The 20,139-nt window shown below is 44.1% G+C and overlaps 1 protein-coding gene across 3 annotated transcripts in view; it reads right to left on the bottom strand.

The window, feature by feature from the left end:
* LOC115156759 (SPRY domain-containing SOCS box protein 4) overlaps positions 1 to 20,139 on the bottom strand; it is a 110,713-nt gene that overhangs the window by 56,667 nt on the left and 33,907 nt on the right. The window contains exon 2 of one of the 3 annotated variants that reach the window (XM_029704421.1): positions 14,034 to 14,114. The exons of 1 other annotated variant lie outside the window; for it this stretch is intronic. The gene's annotated coding sequence lies outside the window, so the exon portion shown is untranslated. Of the gene's footprint in view, positions 1 to 7,751; positions 8,157 to 14,033; positions 14,115 to 20,139 lie in introns of those variants that run through there. One more of the 3 variants, XM_029704422.1, reaches the window with a different exon arrangement.

The following is a 20,139-nucleotide window of genomic DNA, read 5'->3' as shown; positions in this document are numbered from 1 at the left end:
GACACACACACAGTGTGTGTGTGTGTGTGTGTGTGTGTGTGTGTGTGTGTGTGTGTGTGTGTGTGTGTGTGTGTATATGTATATATACACACACACACAGCATATAGCATGGGGAAGAGAGATATAGATAGATAGATAGATAGATAGATAGATAGATATATCTATCCATCTATCTATCTATTACTGTACACACAGACGTCAGACTGTGAAATACAGGTCTACTGTTGCTATGTAAGCTAATATCCACAGACACAAATGCAGTACTGTATAACACAACACTCAGACAGAGTGAGGTCAGCAACTGCCTGAGAGAGAGGTCTGTCTATGTAAGTTAGCAGGAAGGAGGGTGACCAGACGGCCAGACAGCTGTGAGTCATGCCCCCCACCTCTCTCGGTCTTCCATTAAATGAGAAGAGGAATGAGGTCATGAGAGTTGGCAGTGTGTGTTTAGCACCAGAGAGTTCAGGTCCCAGCAGGGAGTGTGTGTGTGTCCAATTAACTGTTCAGAGTGTGTCATAAGTGGGCAGGTGGGTTAGGGCTGGGTTCCTATGGAAGTTTCTGGGAGAATGTCATTAGCTACTCAGTAACTGTAGCCAAACTGTAGTCGTGTGTGTGTGTGTGTGTGTGTGAGTGTGTGTTACTAGGTGTAGTTCTATACAAGTGTCTTTCTCTGTATTATCTGTGTCTATGGCTGCGTTTACACCGGTAGCCCAATTCTGATATTTTCCCAAATAATTGGCAAAACAGCTGATCTGACTGGTCAAAAGCCAAATTAGTAAAAAAAAATATCAGAGTTGGCCTGCCTGTGTGTGCCCCTTTGTGCGTGTGTGCGCGCGTACGTGTACGTACAGAGCATGTCTATTCCTCCCATTTCCCCCAGATGGCTCCTCTACATCGAGCCCAGCTGGCTTAGATCCAGTCTGGGAGGGCATGTGGGTGGTAACCTATGCATTACGCCTTCCTCAAGGGGGTGCTTGACCTCTGACCTGCAACACCACGGTTACCCCTCTGAAGGGGGCTAGACCCAGAGGTTGCAGTGTAGAGCTGCAACATGCTGTTTACATTTCGATCCTACCATCCCGTTTGAGTTAGATCTCTCTCGTTCTCTCCTGTCTCTGGCACACTCCCTCGCTCATCCCAGCCTTCTGACGACTTATTTAGGAGAGTCTGCTCTTCTCAGTCCTCATCCCTTCTTTTAGCCAGGCTAGACAGGTATGGCAGTTAGGGGAGCAGAAAGGACAGCATATAGCATGGGGAAGAGCTAAATACTATTTTTTTTCTTGAGGGAGACAGAAAAGCATGATGAAATGGAGGTATATGAGGAGAAAGCAAGAGAGAGCGCACAAGAGCAAGAGCGAACGCAAGACAGAGCGCGAACGAGAGCGAATCCACAGACCGACAGAGAAAAAGTCACTGAAAAAGACAGAACCAAACAAAGGGAGGTCTAACGTGGGTGGGGGGGTGACTTGGCCACCTTCCCTCTAACAACCCTTAAAAAAATGCAATTGCATAATGTGTGTATAAAATCATTGCTCGGTCCCTTCTGCCTCAGAACCATGCTTTCATGCATATCCAAAATGCCCTGACTGGGGAGACAGGCTTTGATGTGACACACACACGCAATCTCGCACTCTGAGACACAGCTCCTTCACACCGACATTCTTTTTGTCACAGTAGAGTCATTACCTCAGGACAGCTGCGCACAAACACAAGATGGAGGACTTCTAGGGAAAAGTCATAATAATGTTTGGGAAAAAACCAAAAAGATCACGGTCTGTCGGCTTCACAGGAGGAATAACCCAGACCAGCATGTTAACGAGAATCCAAAACAGTGTGTATTTAAACAGACCAACACATACCTAGCAACCCTGTTCTAATTAGTGGTGTGTGTGTGTGTGTGTGTGTGTGTGTGTGTGTGTGTGTGTGTGTGTGTGTGGCTATGAAGTGTGAACTGCAGTGAAGCGTAAAGCCTATAGAAACTATTCTAAAACAACCGTTAGCGTCTACATAATTGAGATTCATTTCTAGTGAGGATATGCCAGCGGTAGGTAGATTATACGCAGTGTTATTTAGAGTACCGTAATTTCCGGACTATTAAGCACACCTGAATATAAGCCGCACCCACTGAATTAAAAAAAATATATATTATTTTGAACATAAATAAGCCGCACATGTCTATAAGCCGCAGGTGCCTACCGGTACATTGAAACAAATGAACTTTACACAGGCTTTAACGAAACACGGCTTGTAACAAAAAATGTAAAAATTAGCAGTAAGCTTTAGTTGTCAATTCCTCACGCTGCTGTTTCCAACATCTTATCATCGACTCATTAAGACCAAGCTCCCGTGCAGCAGCTCTATTTCCTTTTCCAACAGCCAGATCAAATCGATTGAAAGCTGCATCATATGCATTTCTCCGTGTCTTTGCCATGATGAAGGTGACAAAATGACTACCGTAATCAGAATGATGGGAAGTTTGAGAGCGCTCGATTTAATCTAAACAGTAAACAAAAAAGTTGTTTGACCTTAACCCGTTCGGCAATTTCATTGGTCTAATGAAAGCTTCATGCCGCCAAAAAACTGAGCACGTCACAGAAATTTGTTTTTTTGGAAGAAAAAAAATGTAAGCGGGAAAAATCCATATATTAGCGGCGTCATTGTTTAAGCCGCGAGGTTCAAAGCTGGGAAAAAAGTTGCGGCTTATAGTCCGGAATTTTACGGTAAGTCAAAATACAGACAGAATTCCACAGGATGATTAGTCTTTAAGAGATAAGGAAGGACACTCCACACTGCCAACGGGGGCCGTTGATCCTGTTAAGCCATAGAGAAGAGGACGGCGGGAGAGCTCTCAATCTATCCCGCTCTCCTCCATTTATTTACCATACTTTCCCTCCAACTTTCCCTGTCAGTTTATTTAGCCTCTCTCCCTCCCGCCATCCCTCCAAATACTACATAAGCCAGCCACACTCAATTAGGCAGGCCACTGTCCGAATCCAGAACCGTCTCAACACGCGGGGTCACAACTTCCTTTTAAAGAACCCAGTTGAACGCACAAGGTGCCATTTTGAAATCAACTACTTAACTAGGCAAGTCAGTTAACTTGTTATGGATAGGGGGCAGTATTTTCACGGCCGGATAAAAAAACGTACCCGATTTAATCTGATTATTACACCTGCCCAGAAACTAGAATATGAATATCATTATTAGCTTTGGATAGAAAACACTCCAAAGTTTCTAAAACTGTTTGAATGGTGTCTGTGAGTATAACAGAACTCATTTGGCAGGCCAAAACCTGAGAAGATTCCAAAACAGGAAGCGCCCTCTCTGACCATTTCTTGGCCTTCTTGATCATCTCTATCCAAAACAGGGGATCTCTGCTGTAACATGACACTTTCTAACGCTCCCATAGGCTCTCAGAAGGCGCCAGAACGTTGAATGATGACTTCGCAGGCCATGGCTGAAAAACAGTAACGCATTTGGATATTGGTCGATCAGAAAACAATGAGACTGGCGTGCACGAGAAAAGTCCATTTTACTTTCTCTGTCTTTGAACGAAAACAACGACTCCCGGTCGGAATATTATCGCCTTTTTACCAGGAAAAATCGCATAAAAATTGATTTTAAACCGCGTTTGACATGCTTCGAAGTACGGTAATGGAATATTTTGAATTTTTTTGTCACGAAACGCACCGGGCGCGTCACCCTTCGTTACCCTTCGGATAGTGTCTTGAACGCACAACAAAACGCCGCTATTTGGATATAACTATGGATTATTTGGAACCAAAACAACATTTGTTATTGAAGTAGAAGTCCTGGGAGTGCATTCTGACGAAGAACAGCAAAGGTAACCCAATTTTTCTTATAGTAAATCAGAGTTTGGTGAGTACCAAACTTGGTGGGTGTCAAAATAGTTAGCCATGATGGCCGGGCTATCTACTCAGAATATTGCAAAATGTGCTTTCACCGAAAAGCTATATTAAAAATCGGACACCGCGATTGCATGAAGGAGTTCTGCATCTATAATTCTTAAAATAATTGTTATGTTTTTTGTGAACGTTTATCGTGAGTAATTTAGTAAATTCACCGGAAGTGTTCGGTGGGAATGTTAGTTCTGAACGTCACATGCTAATGTAAAAAGCTGTTTTTTTATATAAATATGAACTTGATTGAACAAAACATGCATGTATTGTATAACATAATGTCCTAGGGTTGTCATCTGATGAAGATCATCAAAGGTTAGTGCTGCATTTAGCTGTCTTCTGGGTTTATGTGACATTATATGCTAGCTTGAAAAATGGGTGTCTGATTATTTCTGGCTGGGTACTCTGCTGACATAATCTAATGTTTTGCTTTCGTTGTAAAGCCTTTTTGAAATCGGACAGTGTGGTTAGATTAACGAGAGTCTTGTCCGGATAGCCTGACGTGAAATTATTTCTCATTTGCCTGAACGACAGCCCGTCGGCATGAGTATGCGTGTGCCGGGCCTTTTGCCAAATGCAATTCTTGGAGGTGGAGTAACTCTGCAAGATCACGATCGAACCAGGGGCTGAACCTGTTTTTAACTAATTTTCTTTGAGGGTGTGTATGTTAACAATACCATTGAAAATATAAAAAAAGAAGGTCCAAGCGTCTTCGACAGAGGGGTTGACTAGACCTTGTAACTAGACCATGTCAGCTAACATTCTTTAGCATGGTAGGTAAGTTAACCTATCTAAACCTTGTAGTTATCATGGCCAGATTATGTGGCCAGGGGCCTAGACCCACTGGGGTCCCCATTGATTTGGTTGTAATGTTTGAGTCACTCAAAAAAAGACTTGCAGGAAATACGTTTTAAAACTGCTAAAATGTACGCGCCGCCAACAAGAGGGGCGTGAACAATGATGTGTACATGCACTGTCTGACAGGGGCGCTGTATTGAAGCCAACACGGTCATCTTGGCACTCCACCTTGTAAAAAATATTTTGGAAGCTACAGAAATGCATTTATTAACGTATCCACACGTTTTTGACAAGTATATATATTCTATTACAGACGCCTTAAATACATAGATTTAAATTATATTATGTTAACTGAACATAAAAACGGTGCATGGGTCACGAGGTGGTTTCTTTCTACGACGATAATTGTCAATATCTACCTGGACCTTTGCCACATAGGAAACGTGTGACCGAACCATCTCAAATAGTATTTGAGTACCCCTGACATACGCCCACCCCTTTCTCCATGCCTTTGTTTCCTCATCCCTCGCTCTGTAGCAACAATAAATCATCAGCGAAGGGTAAAAACAGCACTTACACCCTATCAGTGGGTACAAATTATATCACGCTGCCGACTAAACGGCCCAAGCAATTTGCAGTGCTGAAATCAATGAATGCTTGACAGGCAGAGATGTCTTCAGGAACACACACCAGAGAGAGAGAGAGCACTGTGATATGCCATGTGTTTTGGATGGCTAGCCTTTATGGGCATTTTAATGGTCATTGAGCGCTTGATTAAAAATCGCACCAATCTATCAGTTTGAATTTACACTGAACAAACATAAAATGCAACAATTTCAAAGATTATACTGAGTTACAGTTCATAAGGAAATCAGTCAATTGAAGTAATTAAATTAGGCCCTAATCTATGGATTTCACATGACCGGGAATACAGAAATGCATCTGTTGGTCACGCAACATAAAAAAAAAAAGGTTGTGCGTGGATCAGAAAACCAGTCAGTATTTGGTGTGACCAATATTTGCCTCATGCAGCACGGCATCTCCTTCGCGTAGAGTTGATCAGGCTGTTGATTGTGGCCTGTTGTCCTACTCCTCTTCAATGGCTGTGCGAAGTTGCTGGATGTTGGCGGGAACTGGAAGACGCGGCCGTACACGTCGATCCAGAGCATCCCAAACATGCTCAACGCGTGAAATGTCTGGTGAGTATGCAGGCCATGGAAGAACGGACATTTTCAGCTTCCAGGAATTGTGTACAGATCCTTGCGACATGGGGCCATGCATTATCATACTGAAACATGAGGTCGTGGCGGCGGATGAATGGCACGACAATGGAACTCAGGTAGGGTTGTTTGCGGTCCGACACACCAGCAGTCATGACCGCAGTAAAATTTTCACGTTACCATTGAGACATGGTAATCTCTTATGAACTCTGGACATGCTTGGTAGTACCCATCTCGCTAACGACCATGAAGTCCTAATGGCCTGGTACTCAGGGCTCTATTGTCCCTCTAACCACTCTGAGAGCAATGCAAATGCATTGATGTCGAAAATCACGAACACTTATCAAAACAGTATCTTTCTTTTAAAACTCACGTCACTGTGATGATCAATTTGAAGAAAGAAGTTCAACAGCAGTTTGAAACAGTGGTCGTCGTTTCAAAGCCTAACACAAAACGGACAGTGCTTTCTGATGATTAATTCAAAACATCTATACCCATATTAGAGCTTATGAATAGACCCTACATGTAGGCGTATGAGTCAAAGACTGAAAAAAAAAAACTGAATTAAAATGATTGTGCCTTATACAATACATAGCCTACTGTATGCGTAAGTAAAAGTACATTTATGATAAGGTTGAGTAGTGGTTGACAGTGTATATGCCGTTCCACAGACGTTTAAAACGAACATTACAATAATAATGAATGGCGGGGGCAATTTGTTTGTTCTCGCTGTTCTCCAAATAGCATTTTAGAGTTAACCTAGGATATGGTGGGGCGGGTTAGGGTTTAGCTGAACTGACGCCAGTGGTATAAACTCATAGATGGGTACTTAACACACACACACACACACACACACACTAGCGTTGCGGAGACACACACACACAGCATACCAACCTAAAATGTAGATGGAACACGACTTCCTAACAGCTGTCTTCTCCCAAGCATAATATTAGTCACTGCTTACAGACTTTCCTCCGGAAACGCCCCCCCCCACAAACAATAGGGATTTGAACACACAGTATGGGCCAGAGTAACCCACCACAACCTCTGCTTCTCTCTAAGTCACCTTATCTAAGAAAGGGGGAGAGAGAGAGAGAGAGAGAGAGAGAGAGAGACAAACAGAATGGCAGACAGAGAAAGAGGGAGAGAGCGATAACAAGCCAAGCAAAGAGGTCAGCAGCTGACAAAACAAAAGAGATGAAGTCAAAATGAAGCCCGCTATCTAACCATCCCAGCAGCACAGCTCAGATTTACCCCCTCCCCCTCTAACCTAAACATGGTAGGACAACAGAGAAACCTATAGCTGTGGCACAAACCATATTAGATGAATGGGGGGGGGGGGGGTATAGAAGTCAAAAGGTATAGAAAATGTCAGGTTTTAAAATAGATATCAGGATTCAGAAGTAGATATGCATTTAAGTGTCAGTAATGGGAGGGAAATCCAAGGATGGCATATGGGAGAATTCCCGACACACACGGAGCGGAGGAGGGAAGAGTATCCTGTACAGCTGGGGCCTCTGGTCCATTAGGGGAATTAAAGACGACAGGAAAAGACGGGACAGGGAAGAGAGGAAACACGCAGCGTCTGGGAGAAATCTGGTCAGCCATGAGAGATATGCAGGATGCCTCACGCAGACACACAGAGAAGAATTAACTCTTAGTTAAGGAGTACATGGAGTCAAATAAATAGTACAGAGTGCATCACAAGGTATCGGCATCCCTCATTCACGCACACAAAAACGGAACTTTCACAAAAGCCATCCACCTCGCTACCATGCGCACTCTCTAACACAGTCTTAAACAAGCCGCTTACAGTTGTAACAGCAGTGTAGCTCTTCTCTGTGAAACTCCGTTTCTCCAGTTCAACCTCAGGATAAACTAATCATGAGAAGAGCGGCGATAAAAGCTCTCCTTCTCTCCGTTGTGGAAAGAACAGAAGAGAACAGAAGCCAGTTGAGGGAAAAGACTCCCTCTCCCTAGAGAGGTGACTCCCTCTCCCTAGAGAGGTGACCCCCTCCCACCCCTCACCTCCCTGCCTGGCAAAAGCTAAGCCGTCCGGCTGCTATCGCTACTGCCCTCGGCGACTCTTCTCGTTGCCGTGGCGTCCGTTGCCTGTCGCTATCGAGCACTCTTCTTCAGAGTTAGTTTCAGTTCAGCACAGAGCGAGAGCGAGCGAGAGGCAGTAGGACAAGGATAAGAGGGAAGGCTGGCTGCCTCATGCTGAAAGCCAAACCCCTCTGATCTCATCAAGCAGGGTTACCGACGGCGACCAGACAGACGGGCTGCTGGGGGGGGGGACACACGCCCATTTCATTTCCCTCACCCAATCTGTGCGCAACCAACCCCCTCTGCCATACAGATACCGAGAGACATACAACAAATGCATAAAATACACACACGGATAGAACACCACACGTCTACAAATCATATAGTCTAAGCCTATATTAACATATAGTACAAAATATACACTTACTCATATGGTATATACACTTTAGAAAACGCAGGTACATATACAATCATGCCTTTTTGCAGAATCTAAAACACACATTTAGACATACAACTTAATACAAAACAGATTTCATACACACATTTATACACATACAGCGGCATTTAAACAGTTATTTATGTGCTCCATCCCAGACACACACAGTTTGACAGCTTTTTCCTGCCATAGACCTAATAAAAAGTTCAGCTCAAGACACAGTACACACACACATCCCTCCGGCAGCAGCACAGACAGCGTGAGTGTTCCATCGTCATGAATGAGGCACAGAGTATCTGAGTGGACTTCCTATTTCCTGGGCCACACGGACCACCGGGGAGCACTAACTGACACCACACCGGGCCTGAACCTCCACCTCTCTGCACCGCACACACAGACTACTCAATCGCCCCCTTTCACCCTCCCAGTCCCACCTCAGCCCACTACGGTGGAGCGAGGTAAAGGGGAAACGCGTAGCACTGTAAAAACACAAGCCCTCGCTGCGGATCAACTGAGTCAAATATACTTCTAACCCCATTTACCTTTCCCCCACACACACGCTAAAATTACTCACTGCTAGCCATTATAGCCACGGAGGCTAGCCCACGTAGGTTAAACGGCCCGACAATGTAGGCAGTCACCGTAGGCTAAACATAATATACATTACCAACGCTTGTCTGTTTCGGATTTTTGTTTCAAAGATAGAAGTTGAAAGTAACTACGGTGTGTTCAAAGACAGGCAACTTTGAACCCAACCATTTCCCTCCTATTAGCTAGACATGCACGACATGGCAACCCCTTCAAATTAGTGGATTTGGCTATTTCAGCCACACCCGTTGCTGATAGGTGTATGAAAATCGAGCACACGGCCATGCAATCTCCATTGACAAACAGTAGAATGGCCTGTACTGAAGCGCTCACTTTCAACGTGGCACCGTCATAGGATGCCACCTTTCCAACAAGTCCGTTCATCAAATTTCTGCCCTACTAGAGCTGCCCTGGTCAACTGGAAGTGCTGTTATTGTGAAGTAGAAACATCTAGGAGCACACAAGCTCAAAGAACAGTTAGAAATACTGAACCGTAACGATTTCAGTTGAAATTACCACTGCTACGTCCTCACAATGTTAATGAGGTTACTGCTTATGTTCGAGGAACACGTCTCGGGCATCATTTAAATGTCGAGACCAGAATAAGGGGAGGGACAAAGACGCTCAACAGGCACGTCCCGCTCCATTATTGTGCACACTATTTGTTTCATTATGTTTCCTGATGCGATCAGGACACGCAGGTTGAAATAAATAAAAACAACTCTGAACCAACTATATTAAATTTGGGGACAGGTCGAAGCGCATGAAACATTTATGGGCAATTTAGCTAGCTAGCTTGCTGTTGCTAGCTCATTTGTACTGGGATATAAACATTGGGTTGTTATTTTACCTGAAATGCACAAGGTCCCCTACTCCAACAATTAATCCACAGATAAAAAGGTAAACAGAGTTAGTTTCTAGTAATCTCTCCTTCGTTGGACTTTATATGGCGGTTGGCAACCAATTTCAAGTTGTATTACAACCACCAACTGGACTGGAGTGTGGACCTCAGTTCATCTTTCAGTCACTCACGTGGGTATATGCTCCTAAAACCCATGAGGAGATGAGAGAGGCAGGACTTGCAGCGTGTCAAGAGTCCCCCCCAAAAAAGGAGAAAAAAAAAGAACCAAGTTCTATTTATGCGCCTGGCTACAGAGACACTCGTTGGCGTAAGCGAGCAGTTTGGATAAAATTGAATAAGGTGCACATTTATTTTGCAACACCCGCACGCATAACGCGAGCGCTGTGTTCAGCATGTAAGGCAACATATGACAGAAGAGAAGCTGCATGTATCCAATTATAGACAGCTGACTAACAAATAGCCTACCAAAATGTCAAATTATTAGCATTAACATATCCCAAAGAAAAATCCTGCACCCCCTTCCATATTTGACTGTAGCCTACAGTGCATTTACTATATTAGCGGGTTAGTGTCAGGACTCAGATTTTAACATAGCCAGTTGCAGATGGATTATTAGCAATTGCAGGCGGTTGCAGGTCAACAAACAGCTGACCCACGCACCACTAGTGTGTGCGCTGGGATGCAGGGGTGAGTGTAGGGTGTGCTTCGTTACAGTGTGTAAGGGGGTTAATCTGCAGGACAAACCCCCCCCATAGAAAGAATAGGGACCAGGGTACCCCATATTGTCAGTAAGCTGCTCAGAGGCCAGAGAGCGAAAGTTTGTGTGTGTGTGTGTGAGAACCATCTTCTGCCAACACACGTGTCGTAGACCAAGCCACCCAACCGTTCAACACAAGGCCCAAGGGAGCGAGAAAGGGAGGAGGAGGAGGGGATGAACGGAGATAAGAAAAACAATGCAGGGTACTAGAGCCCTAAGGATTCGGATAGAGGAGGATGGAGAGAAAGGAGGGACGCTCATCTGGCAGTCGTCAAAGTGACCCCAGACAGACGGCAAACAAACAGAACGAGGAAAGGTTCAGTTTGGAGAGAGTGATGGTGAAAGGGGATGGGGAGGAGAGGGGGACAGAGGGAAGACTCACCCACTGCTCATCCGTCGTCCTTCCTTCCATACGTGTGAACACACACACACACACACACACACACACACACACACACACACCAGACTGATGGGTTCAGGGGCCAGCCACAATTTAAGTCTCTCTGTACTGTGAATAATGTCCACTAACACCATGTAAGGGCACAGGAAATGTCTCTATGGCAGGGTTCCCCAACTGGCAGCACGGACATAAAAGACTAAAAACACCAGACAAATCAGCTCCAAGTGATATTAATTTTGGAAATCTGTTCCAAAGTATTCCCACGCATAATAGAGAGATCTATGCATGTGATTGTATACAAAGTTTATATTATGTTTTAGTCAAATATTATATCGGTTTGATGTTCTTGCGGTCAATTTGTAGGCTACAAAATTTGTAATTAAGTTACGGTCCCCTGACCATCCCCTCAAAAGTTTATTTTATAATAATTGTCCCATGGCTGGATCTACTTGATAATCAGCATGAGAATGGGTCCGCTTGCTTATAGACTATATTCATTCAGGGCAGACTACTGAAGCATGCACACAGACAGCTACTGTAGGTAAGTAATAGTACTACTACGGTTTACAACCTTAAGTGGAGTAGGATGCTGAGAGCTGTGGCAGGAACAACAGAATGATATGTTTCCCTGTCTCTCTCACACACACCCCCCATCTATCTCTGTGTCAACATGCTTCTGGGGTCCCAGATAGCTGAAGGGACTAGAAATTGAATTTATGATTCGTATAGAGCCTCCATCTCCTACTCTCTCCCCCAGTCTCTCCATCTCGCCATCTCCCAACATCGGTCTCTCTTCCGCCCCTTCCCCAACCCTCCATCTCTTTCTCCCCAAACATTTCCTTCCATTTTCCAGTAAACCCCAGTTCTTGTGATACAGACAGCATTCACCCAGACTGTGGGTCATAAGGGGGTAAAAGGTTACAGGTCACAGTTAAATCTGATTGATGGCCTCCACCCCTCCATCTCCATCTCTCCCTTCCATCCTGGCATCTGCTGTCTGAGTCTGTCGCGCACGACCCCTTGTTGCCACGCATCGAGTTTTCCCCTAGATATCCCACAGTGCCACTAAAATCTCACATTATTTGTTCAATTTCATTAGTTGAATGTCTACCACACAAACTTTTTTCTTTTCGCTTTACATTGTTGTCAGTTTAACTGAAATTGTAATAACAACAACTCAGAATATTGTCACTGGCTATTGTGCCAAAGAGGGCTATAGCTACATATGACAAAGAGGTCCAGACCGCTGTATTCTTTAAATTTGATATAAAAAGGTACAAATAAAGAAAAATCAATAAACGGGTCAATGCCTGATTCCATTAATTTTCCGCAAAAACTGTTTCTTCATTTAGTTTTTCCAGGTTTCGCTCTCAAAAATCGCACATTCTAAAGCCAGGTTGAGAAAACCTTTCCATTTCCCAGAAAACGGTTGTCATCATTAACGACTACACTGTGGTAGACAAACGTGCACACACAGAGGCATTTGCGTGCCGTTGCCTCTTGAGAAAGTTGAAGGAAAATCCCTTAAGCATTTTGTTCATGTCTTAACATAATCTTGGACAAATTAATACATTTTCTAATAAAGTTCAATACGTTAAGTTGATTTCACAGATTTTATAGGGCCCCATCTGGTGCATCCTCTCTTCCCTGTTGACCTTCCCCCTTTCTAAAATAAGGAAACAGTGCATCCCTCACCTCACTCACTACTGGATATCAATGCGCTAGCTCGTGCCTACCAAAATAGTTTACATTTTTCACCACAGCAAGAACTAGGGTTGGTCAGTATCCAGATTTGCATACCTTCATACAGTTCCTGTACCATACGGTATTACCGGCAGTGCCATTTCTTCACAAACAAACATATTTTATCATAATAATAGTGCTAACAAATGCTAAAAAAGTACCAATGAATTCCCATACCGGATGCTAGCTAAATGCTAACAAGCGCAAGGGAATGTAAAAAAAAAGTACAACTTCCTGAGCTGTGGTAATGGCAATATCTAAAAAAAAAAAAAGGTTTGCTGCACACACACACAAAACAAATATCAGGCAGCAGGGATCTTAATCCAGGAGGGGATTGATCGTCTCTGCTGCTGTAAAAAAAATATGCTTCATCTTGCAAACTAGCCACTTAGCTAGCAGGTAAGCAAACCAAATGCATAACTGGAGCAATGAGCATGACACATCTTATATAAGTTAAACTTATAAGATTATATGAACAACATTTAAAACGCAACATGCAACGATTTTACTGAGTTAAAGTTCATACGGAAATGAAGAGGGAGGGGAGGGGAGGAGGGAGGGAGGGGTAGTGAACAGCATTTCTGCCTAGCCTCTCTCTGAAATTCAGGGCACCAGTCACTGGACAGTAAACAGGAGCAAGTCGCTGAGATTTCACCCTGCATTCACTAGGTTTAGGAGGCTTTCAGTGAGGAGGGACTGTGTAATGCACTCGTGTATATTCCCACATACAGCAATGTTTCCTCACCCTTATTTACCTGGTTTATCGGGGTCAATGCAAATAATCAAAGAGGTCAGCTAACACCACCATACCACGACTGACCTAGTTTTACTATGTGTGTTGCGTGCGTTTCTATATAAGGCGCCCACTGAAGGAGAAGAGTTAGCAGTACCCCCAACCCCTTAGGAGTTTGGGCCGGCACGATACTGTGAAAAAGGGTCCTGCCCATTATCAGGTCAATGGTGCAGTGGTCCTTTGTATCTCAGTTGGTAGAGTATGGCGCTTGTAACGCCAGGGTAGTGGGTTCAATTCCCGGGACCAGACTTACGTAAAATGTACGCACGCACGACTAAGTCGCTTTGGATATAAACACAAAAGCGTATTATATTTAGCAATGTACATGTACCGTCTGCTATCCACTTAAGAATCACCCAGTTACTAAACCGCCCAAACCATGGGTAAGACACATTCACATACTAACAATACAGTTCACTTTTAAGGATCAAATCGGTCAAGCAAGAACCAAAACAAGAGCAATGCATTACCTGTTGGTTCTTAGGAAAGCAGCATCTCCAGTATGTTGGTGTGCTTCTGGTTGAAAGAGCAGTACAACATATTGCGTGAGTCTGCAACAGATAAACAAGAGATAGAAAACTGTCATTTATGCGGCTGCTCAGATGTTTCATGAGTGGCGCGTGTAGCTTGTCGTCGGCCAATCACAAGTCAAAGTGGCACTAGTCTCTGGGTGCCGTGGCATGCAAGTTGGAATTAAAATTACGCAATTAAAAGTGAAATGACAAGGATAGTCTACAACAACCATGAGCTAACAGGTAGGCTACTGCTTAATATTTTGAATGGAGTCGTACGGGGATGGGTAGCATAGCTGGGGGTTCTCAACTCCACGATATGTACATTCTGAGTTGGGTTGCACAACTGTGGGCGGAGTGTACCTCCAACTACAGAGTCGCTGTTAGTCGACACGCGGAAACCGTCGGCGGTTGTATTTGATTAACGTTTTATTAAATTAGTATGGATTTCCACAAGGAAAGAAAGGCAAGCAGCTACAGAGGACATAGGTAGTTGTTTAAGAATTAAACATTTTAGAAGTATCGACTGACAGCGGCTCGATGTAGTCGGAGATACAGTCCACATGCTCATCTCCACACAACTCCATTGACGTGATGTACATTGTGGAGTTGAGAAAAACTTGGCTTGGGAAAGCGCAGCCTACGTAGCCTCAAGTAGCCAACCCAGCTAGCTAGCTTAACAAGCTTCTCTTCTCGGTGTGATCCAATCAAAACAGGTACTATGTCCTCACATTGGATGATGAATAACCTACAGTAGCTACTGCATGTCAGCTTGGTTGCTGTGGTCTTTTTCCCTTCTCTCGCCACTCAGACACACATAGCGCACAGCCCCTCCCCCACCTGCTGATCTCTGTGTGTGCGTGCATTAACAGCTTCAGTTAATAACAATATTTGTTTTAATTATTCTGCCGCTTCCCTCACTTGGATTGGATCTGGACACGACCCGGTCTATACGGGGCCAGGTCTGGTTGTCCTCGGGTCTGTTCGGACTGGGTGTCCAGATTTTAAAATTGTTATTTGAGTAAGCCCCGGGTACATTTTGGAACGGGTCCCAACTTGTTGGACCTGAGAAGACCTCAACAGAGAACACCACATGGAACGATGCAAATTGAGTGTGTGAAAAACAAGACAAATGTGAACCGATAGTATTCAGCTGCAGCAGCAGACATGGCTCCCAGTGGAAGTTGCCCTGAGGCACAGATCTAGGATCAGCTTACTCTCCCTGAATCCCGAGACGTCCTTTTCCTGTTGAAAAGCGATATCCCAAGTATAAACACAGTGACGTGCACACACACTAAAGGGTAAAGAAGAGAAAACTAGTGTTTCTTTTAGACAACTGCCGACGTCAAGGAGTAGGGCATTCAAGGAGTTGGCTTGATGGGAAGTCGTCATGTCATCGGCCTCAACCTTGCTTGAGGAACAATAAAGGGGCAACAGAACAAATAAGGAAAAAAACAAGACATCTTCGTCCTCGGCATGAGAGTGGAATTTCTGCATATGCACCATGGAATTTAAACTGAATTTGCTACAGACATTTTAAAAACAATCACCCTCAATGTGAATGAAGTGGACAGGAAAGTGAGTGGTGTGTGTCTTCGGCAAATATGGAGTGGTAGGTTAATCTTATTCAGATTCATAAAACACACACACACACACACACACACACACACACACACACACATGTCATTCTTGTCAAAAGAGTATTTTCATGAGAGAGTATCTTTACATAAACACAGAACTGTCGGTCAAAGAGGCTTTTCAGATGGGGGCTCTTTGTATCTCTAAGTGTGTGTGATGTGCAGAGTACACACACACACACACACACACACACAGAGAGAGAGAGAGAGAGAGAAAACGCTGACACACTCAGCACTTTGCTGCGCGGCCCAGGCCAGCGGAAAGCCCATGAGGCTGGCTGTCTGGTTTATGGTTTCTCCATTTCCTCAAGACCGGGGTGGGCTGGGGAGCTAAATAAGCCACTTTACCCTGGGATTAGTGGGAAGACAGGTCTCTCCCTCACACACAGAAACACAAGCGTGCGTAAACACACAAACACGCAGGCACACAATCTCTACAAAACAGATGGTAAAACATTTATTTTTTTAAATCTTGTTTTCAAAGATCTCAGCTCAGCTTTAGAAACCCAATCAATAACTTTTACAGTATCAGTAATAGATCACTGCTTTTGAGACATTGCATACAAGGCTCCTCATTCCAATTAAGGGCAAACATGTATATTTATAAATTGTATCAATCCTTTTTCACCAGGATTGATACAAACACGGATTTTATAAACACTTCAAATAAGGGCTGCGTTTCATATAAACTTTTCCTGGTTTGACGTTTTGATAACCGTGTAAATCTCTCTAGGACAAGTTGCCTTTCATCAATATGCCTGTATTTACCTTCCCAAAACGAAATGCTAATTTGGCTATCAGAAAAAAACTACAAATGCCATGATCTGGACGAGACTGCCGAACTGAGGCAAAGGTAAGAATCTCTCTGGATTAACTAATGTTAACTAAAATGTGGTAAGGTATAAATTGGCAACATCTTTAAAATTGACAATACCTGTTAGCAAAGGTGTCAGCTAAAGATGACATACAGGAGCTTGCAGGGATTTGTAGTCTTGCATGACGTCTACATTGATGCTAATTAGGATTTTTGAATCTGAGCGTAAATAAATAGCAAATAAAATTGTCACATGCACCGAATACAACAGGTGTAGACCTTAGAGTGAAGCCCTTAACCAACAATGCTTTAAGAAAAAAAAAAGTAAAACAAGTGTTAAGTAAAAATTTTTTTTTTTTTAAATAGCTAAGTAGAAAATAAAGTATCAAATAATTAAAACAGCAGCAGTAAAATAAAAAGCGAGGCTATATACTGGGCCTATGGTATGGGTACAGAGTCAATGTGCGGGGGCACCGGTTAGTCAAGGTAATATGTACATGTAGGTAGAGTTAGTGACTACGCATAGATTATAAACAGAGAGTAGCAGCAGCGTAAGAGTGTGGTATAGGTAGCCATTTGATTAGCTGTTCAGGAGTCATATGGTTTGGGGGTAGAAACTGTTAAGAAGCCTTTTGGGACCACGACTTGGCTCTCATGTACCACTTGCCGTGCGGTAGCAGAGAGAACAGTCTATGACTAGGGTGGCCAGAGTCTAACAATAGGGCCTTCCTCTGACACCGCCTGGTATAGAGGTCCTGGATGGCAGGAAGCTTGGCCCCAGTGATGTACTGGGCCGTACACACAACCCTCTGTAGTGCCTTGCGGTCGGAGGTTGAGCAGTTGCCATACCAGGCAGTGATGCAACCCGTCAGGATGCTCTCGCTTGTGCAACTGTAAAACCTTTTGAGGATCTGAGGACCCATGCCAAATCTTTTCAGTCTCCTGAGGGGGAGTAGGCGTTGTCTTGCACTCTTCACAACTGTCTTGGTGTGTTTGGACCATGATAGTTTGTTGGGATGTGAACACCATGGAACTTGAAGCTCTCAACCTGCTCCACTGCAGCCCCGTTGATGAGAATGGGGACGTGCTCGGTCCTCCTTTTTCTGTATTCGACAATCATCTCCTTTATCTTGATTACGTTGAGGGAGAGATTGTTATCCTGGCACCACACGGCCAGGTCTCTGACCACCTCCCTATGGGCTGTCTCATCGTTGTTGGTGATCAGGCCTACCACTATTGTGTCGGCAAACGTGATGGTGTTGGAGTTGTGCCTGGCCATACAGTCATGAGTGAACAGGGAGTACAGGAGGGGACTGAGCACGCACCCCTGAGGGGCCCCCCGTGTTGAGGATCAGCGTGGCGGATGTGTCGATACCTACCCTTACCACCTGGGGGTGGCCTGTCAGGAAGTCCAGGATCCAGATGCAGAGGGAGGAGTTCAGTCCTAGGGCCCTTAGCTTAGTAATGAGCTTTGAAGACACTATGGTGTTGAACGCTGAGCTTTACTCAATGAATAGCATTCTCACATAGGTGTTCCTTTTGTCCAGGTGGGAAAGGGCAGTGTTGAGTGCAATAGAGATTGCATCATCTGTGGATCTGTTGGGGTGGTAAAACTAAAATAATGATTAAAATAAAAATGATAGTCACCTTATCTGCGAGAAAGATTTACAGTTATCAAAATGTCATGCCAGGGTAAACCGACACGAAACAGTCCTTATTTTAAGTGTTTCTAAAATCCCCTATTGGAAAAACGGTGGAATATCGATTGGAACCATTTCCCTGTTATGACACCTCCACTGTGGGGCTCTATTGCTTTGCATTGTTAGGTATTACTGCACTGTTGGAGCAAGGAAAATAAGCATTTCGCGACACCCGTGATAACATCTGAAAAACATGTGTAGGCCACCAAGAACATTTGATTCCATACATCCATCTTTAAAGCTACAGTATAAAATGTCTCCAAATAAGAAAGCTACGATGATATTCCACATTGCTATAATGGAGCTGATACCCATATGAAACTGAAAGCCAATAGACGCCGAAGCAACAGAACCCTGAACAGCTTCTACCCCCAAGCCATAAGACCACTAAATAGTTAAGCAAATAGCTACACGGACGATCTGCATTGACCCTTTTTGCGCCAACTCGTCAGGAGTTTATTATCTGTCACTTTATTCCTAGTTATATGTACAGCACATACACTACATTACCAAAAGTATGGACACCTGCTCGTCGAACATTTCCTTCCAAAATCATGGGCATTAATATGGAGTTGGTCCCCCCCCCTCCCCTTTCTGCTATCACAGCCTCCACTCTTCTGGAAAAGCTTTCCACTAGACGTTGAAACGTTGCTCCGGGGACTTGCTTCCATTCAGCCACAAGAGTGTTGGTAAGATCAGGCAATTAGGCCTGGCTCGCAGTCGGCGTTCCAATTCATCCCAAAGGTGTTCGATGGGGTTGAGGTCAGGGCTCTGTGCAGGCTCTTCAAGTTCTGAAATGTGATTTGATTTTCAACCTCATATTCATCATCTCTAGCACCATACCAGTGTCCACATTTGTGAAAATGGCGTGTTTCTACATTTTGTAGTTAAAAAAAAAGGTATACCCGATGACATCAAGTCTTAACATTTTAAAAACAATGATATTCAAAAACACAGATTTGTGCTGGCGAGCAAGAAAATACCCCCACTCTGGCTAGAAACTGGTTGCGTGTTTCAAAGAAATATCTTTTTAAGAACCTTTGTTTTTTCAACCACAGATCATAGAAAGTGTTTTCACATACATAGACACTGTTATGGTGCTAGAGATTGAGAAGTGGTGATATTGCCCTTAAGGGCAAATCGATGAATATCCTGATCCGAGAAACAAAGGCTTATCTCGTTCGTTATCCATTCCAACACATGAACCCAGAACCCTATGAGGAAGATGTCCTTCTAACGTTTCTATGACAACCACGGAGGAAGGCATAGCACACACACACGTGCTGTCGACAGACAGGGATGGATGCACGCATAAGATGACTTCCCTCATGAAGACAGAAAAGGAGGGGGAGATTGAGGGTATGAAGGGGCAAGTAGGCCAAATATAGGAACAGTATAATGAGCTGGGTTCCTATCTTTACATGTCTTCCTCCACTCCATTCCATCTCCCATCTTTCACTTAATCCACATGCCCAACCAGTCGACGGCAGAAACCCTCATTCTACCTCACTGCTAAAAGAGGTATAAGGCAGTTTCTGTACTTGTAAAACACATCTTCAGCTCCTCCCCTCACTAGAGGGCATCACCATGTAGGCCTAGCCATCTACTAGATCCTTGCTTTCATCGATCCGATAGTTTGAGATCAGTGATGACCTCAAGTTAGGACGGAAGGGAGGAAAGATGGAAAAAGGAAGCATTTTAAAAAGTATCAGAACAGGGCCTCTTGCTTTTTTTCCTGAGTGAATTGAGTGGAGCAGGTTGAGGGTTACCTTATCGCTGTGTTAGTCATGGACACGTTTGAAGTGGAGCCGAGGCAAAGGGGACGGCGTCACAACAACAGAGCTGATTGCGTCAGAGAGCAAGTCGATAAGGAGGCTCAATCCAGCTCACTAAACAGAAGGCTAGTCGCTAGG

Source organism: Salmo trutta, chromosome 21 (genome assembly GCF_901001165.1).
Source record: "Salmo trutta chromosome 21, fSalTru1.1, whole genome shotgun sequence".
Taxonomy (NCBI): Eukaryota; Metazoa; Chordata; class Actinopteri; order Salmoniformes; family Salmonidae; genus Salmo; species Salmo trutta.
This window is presented reverse-complemented; position numbering and strand designations above follow the sequence as displayed.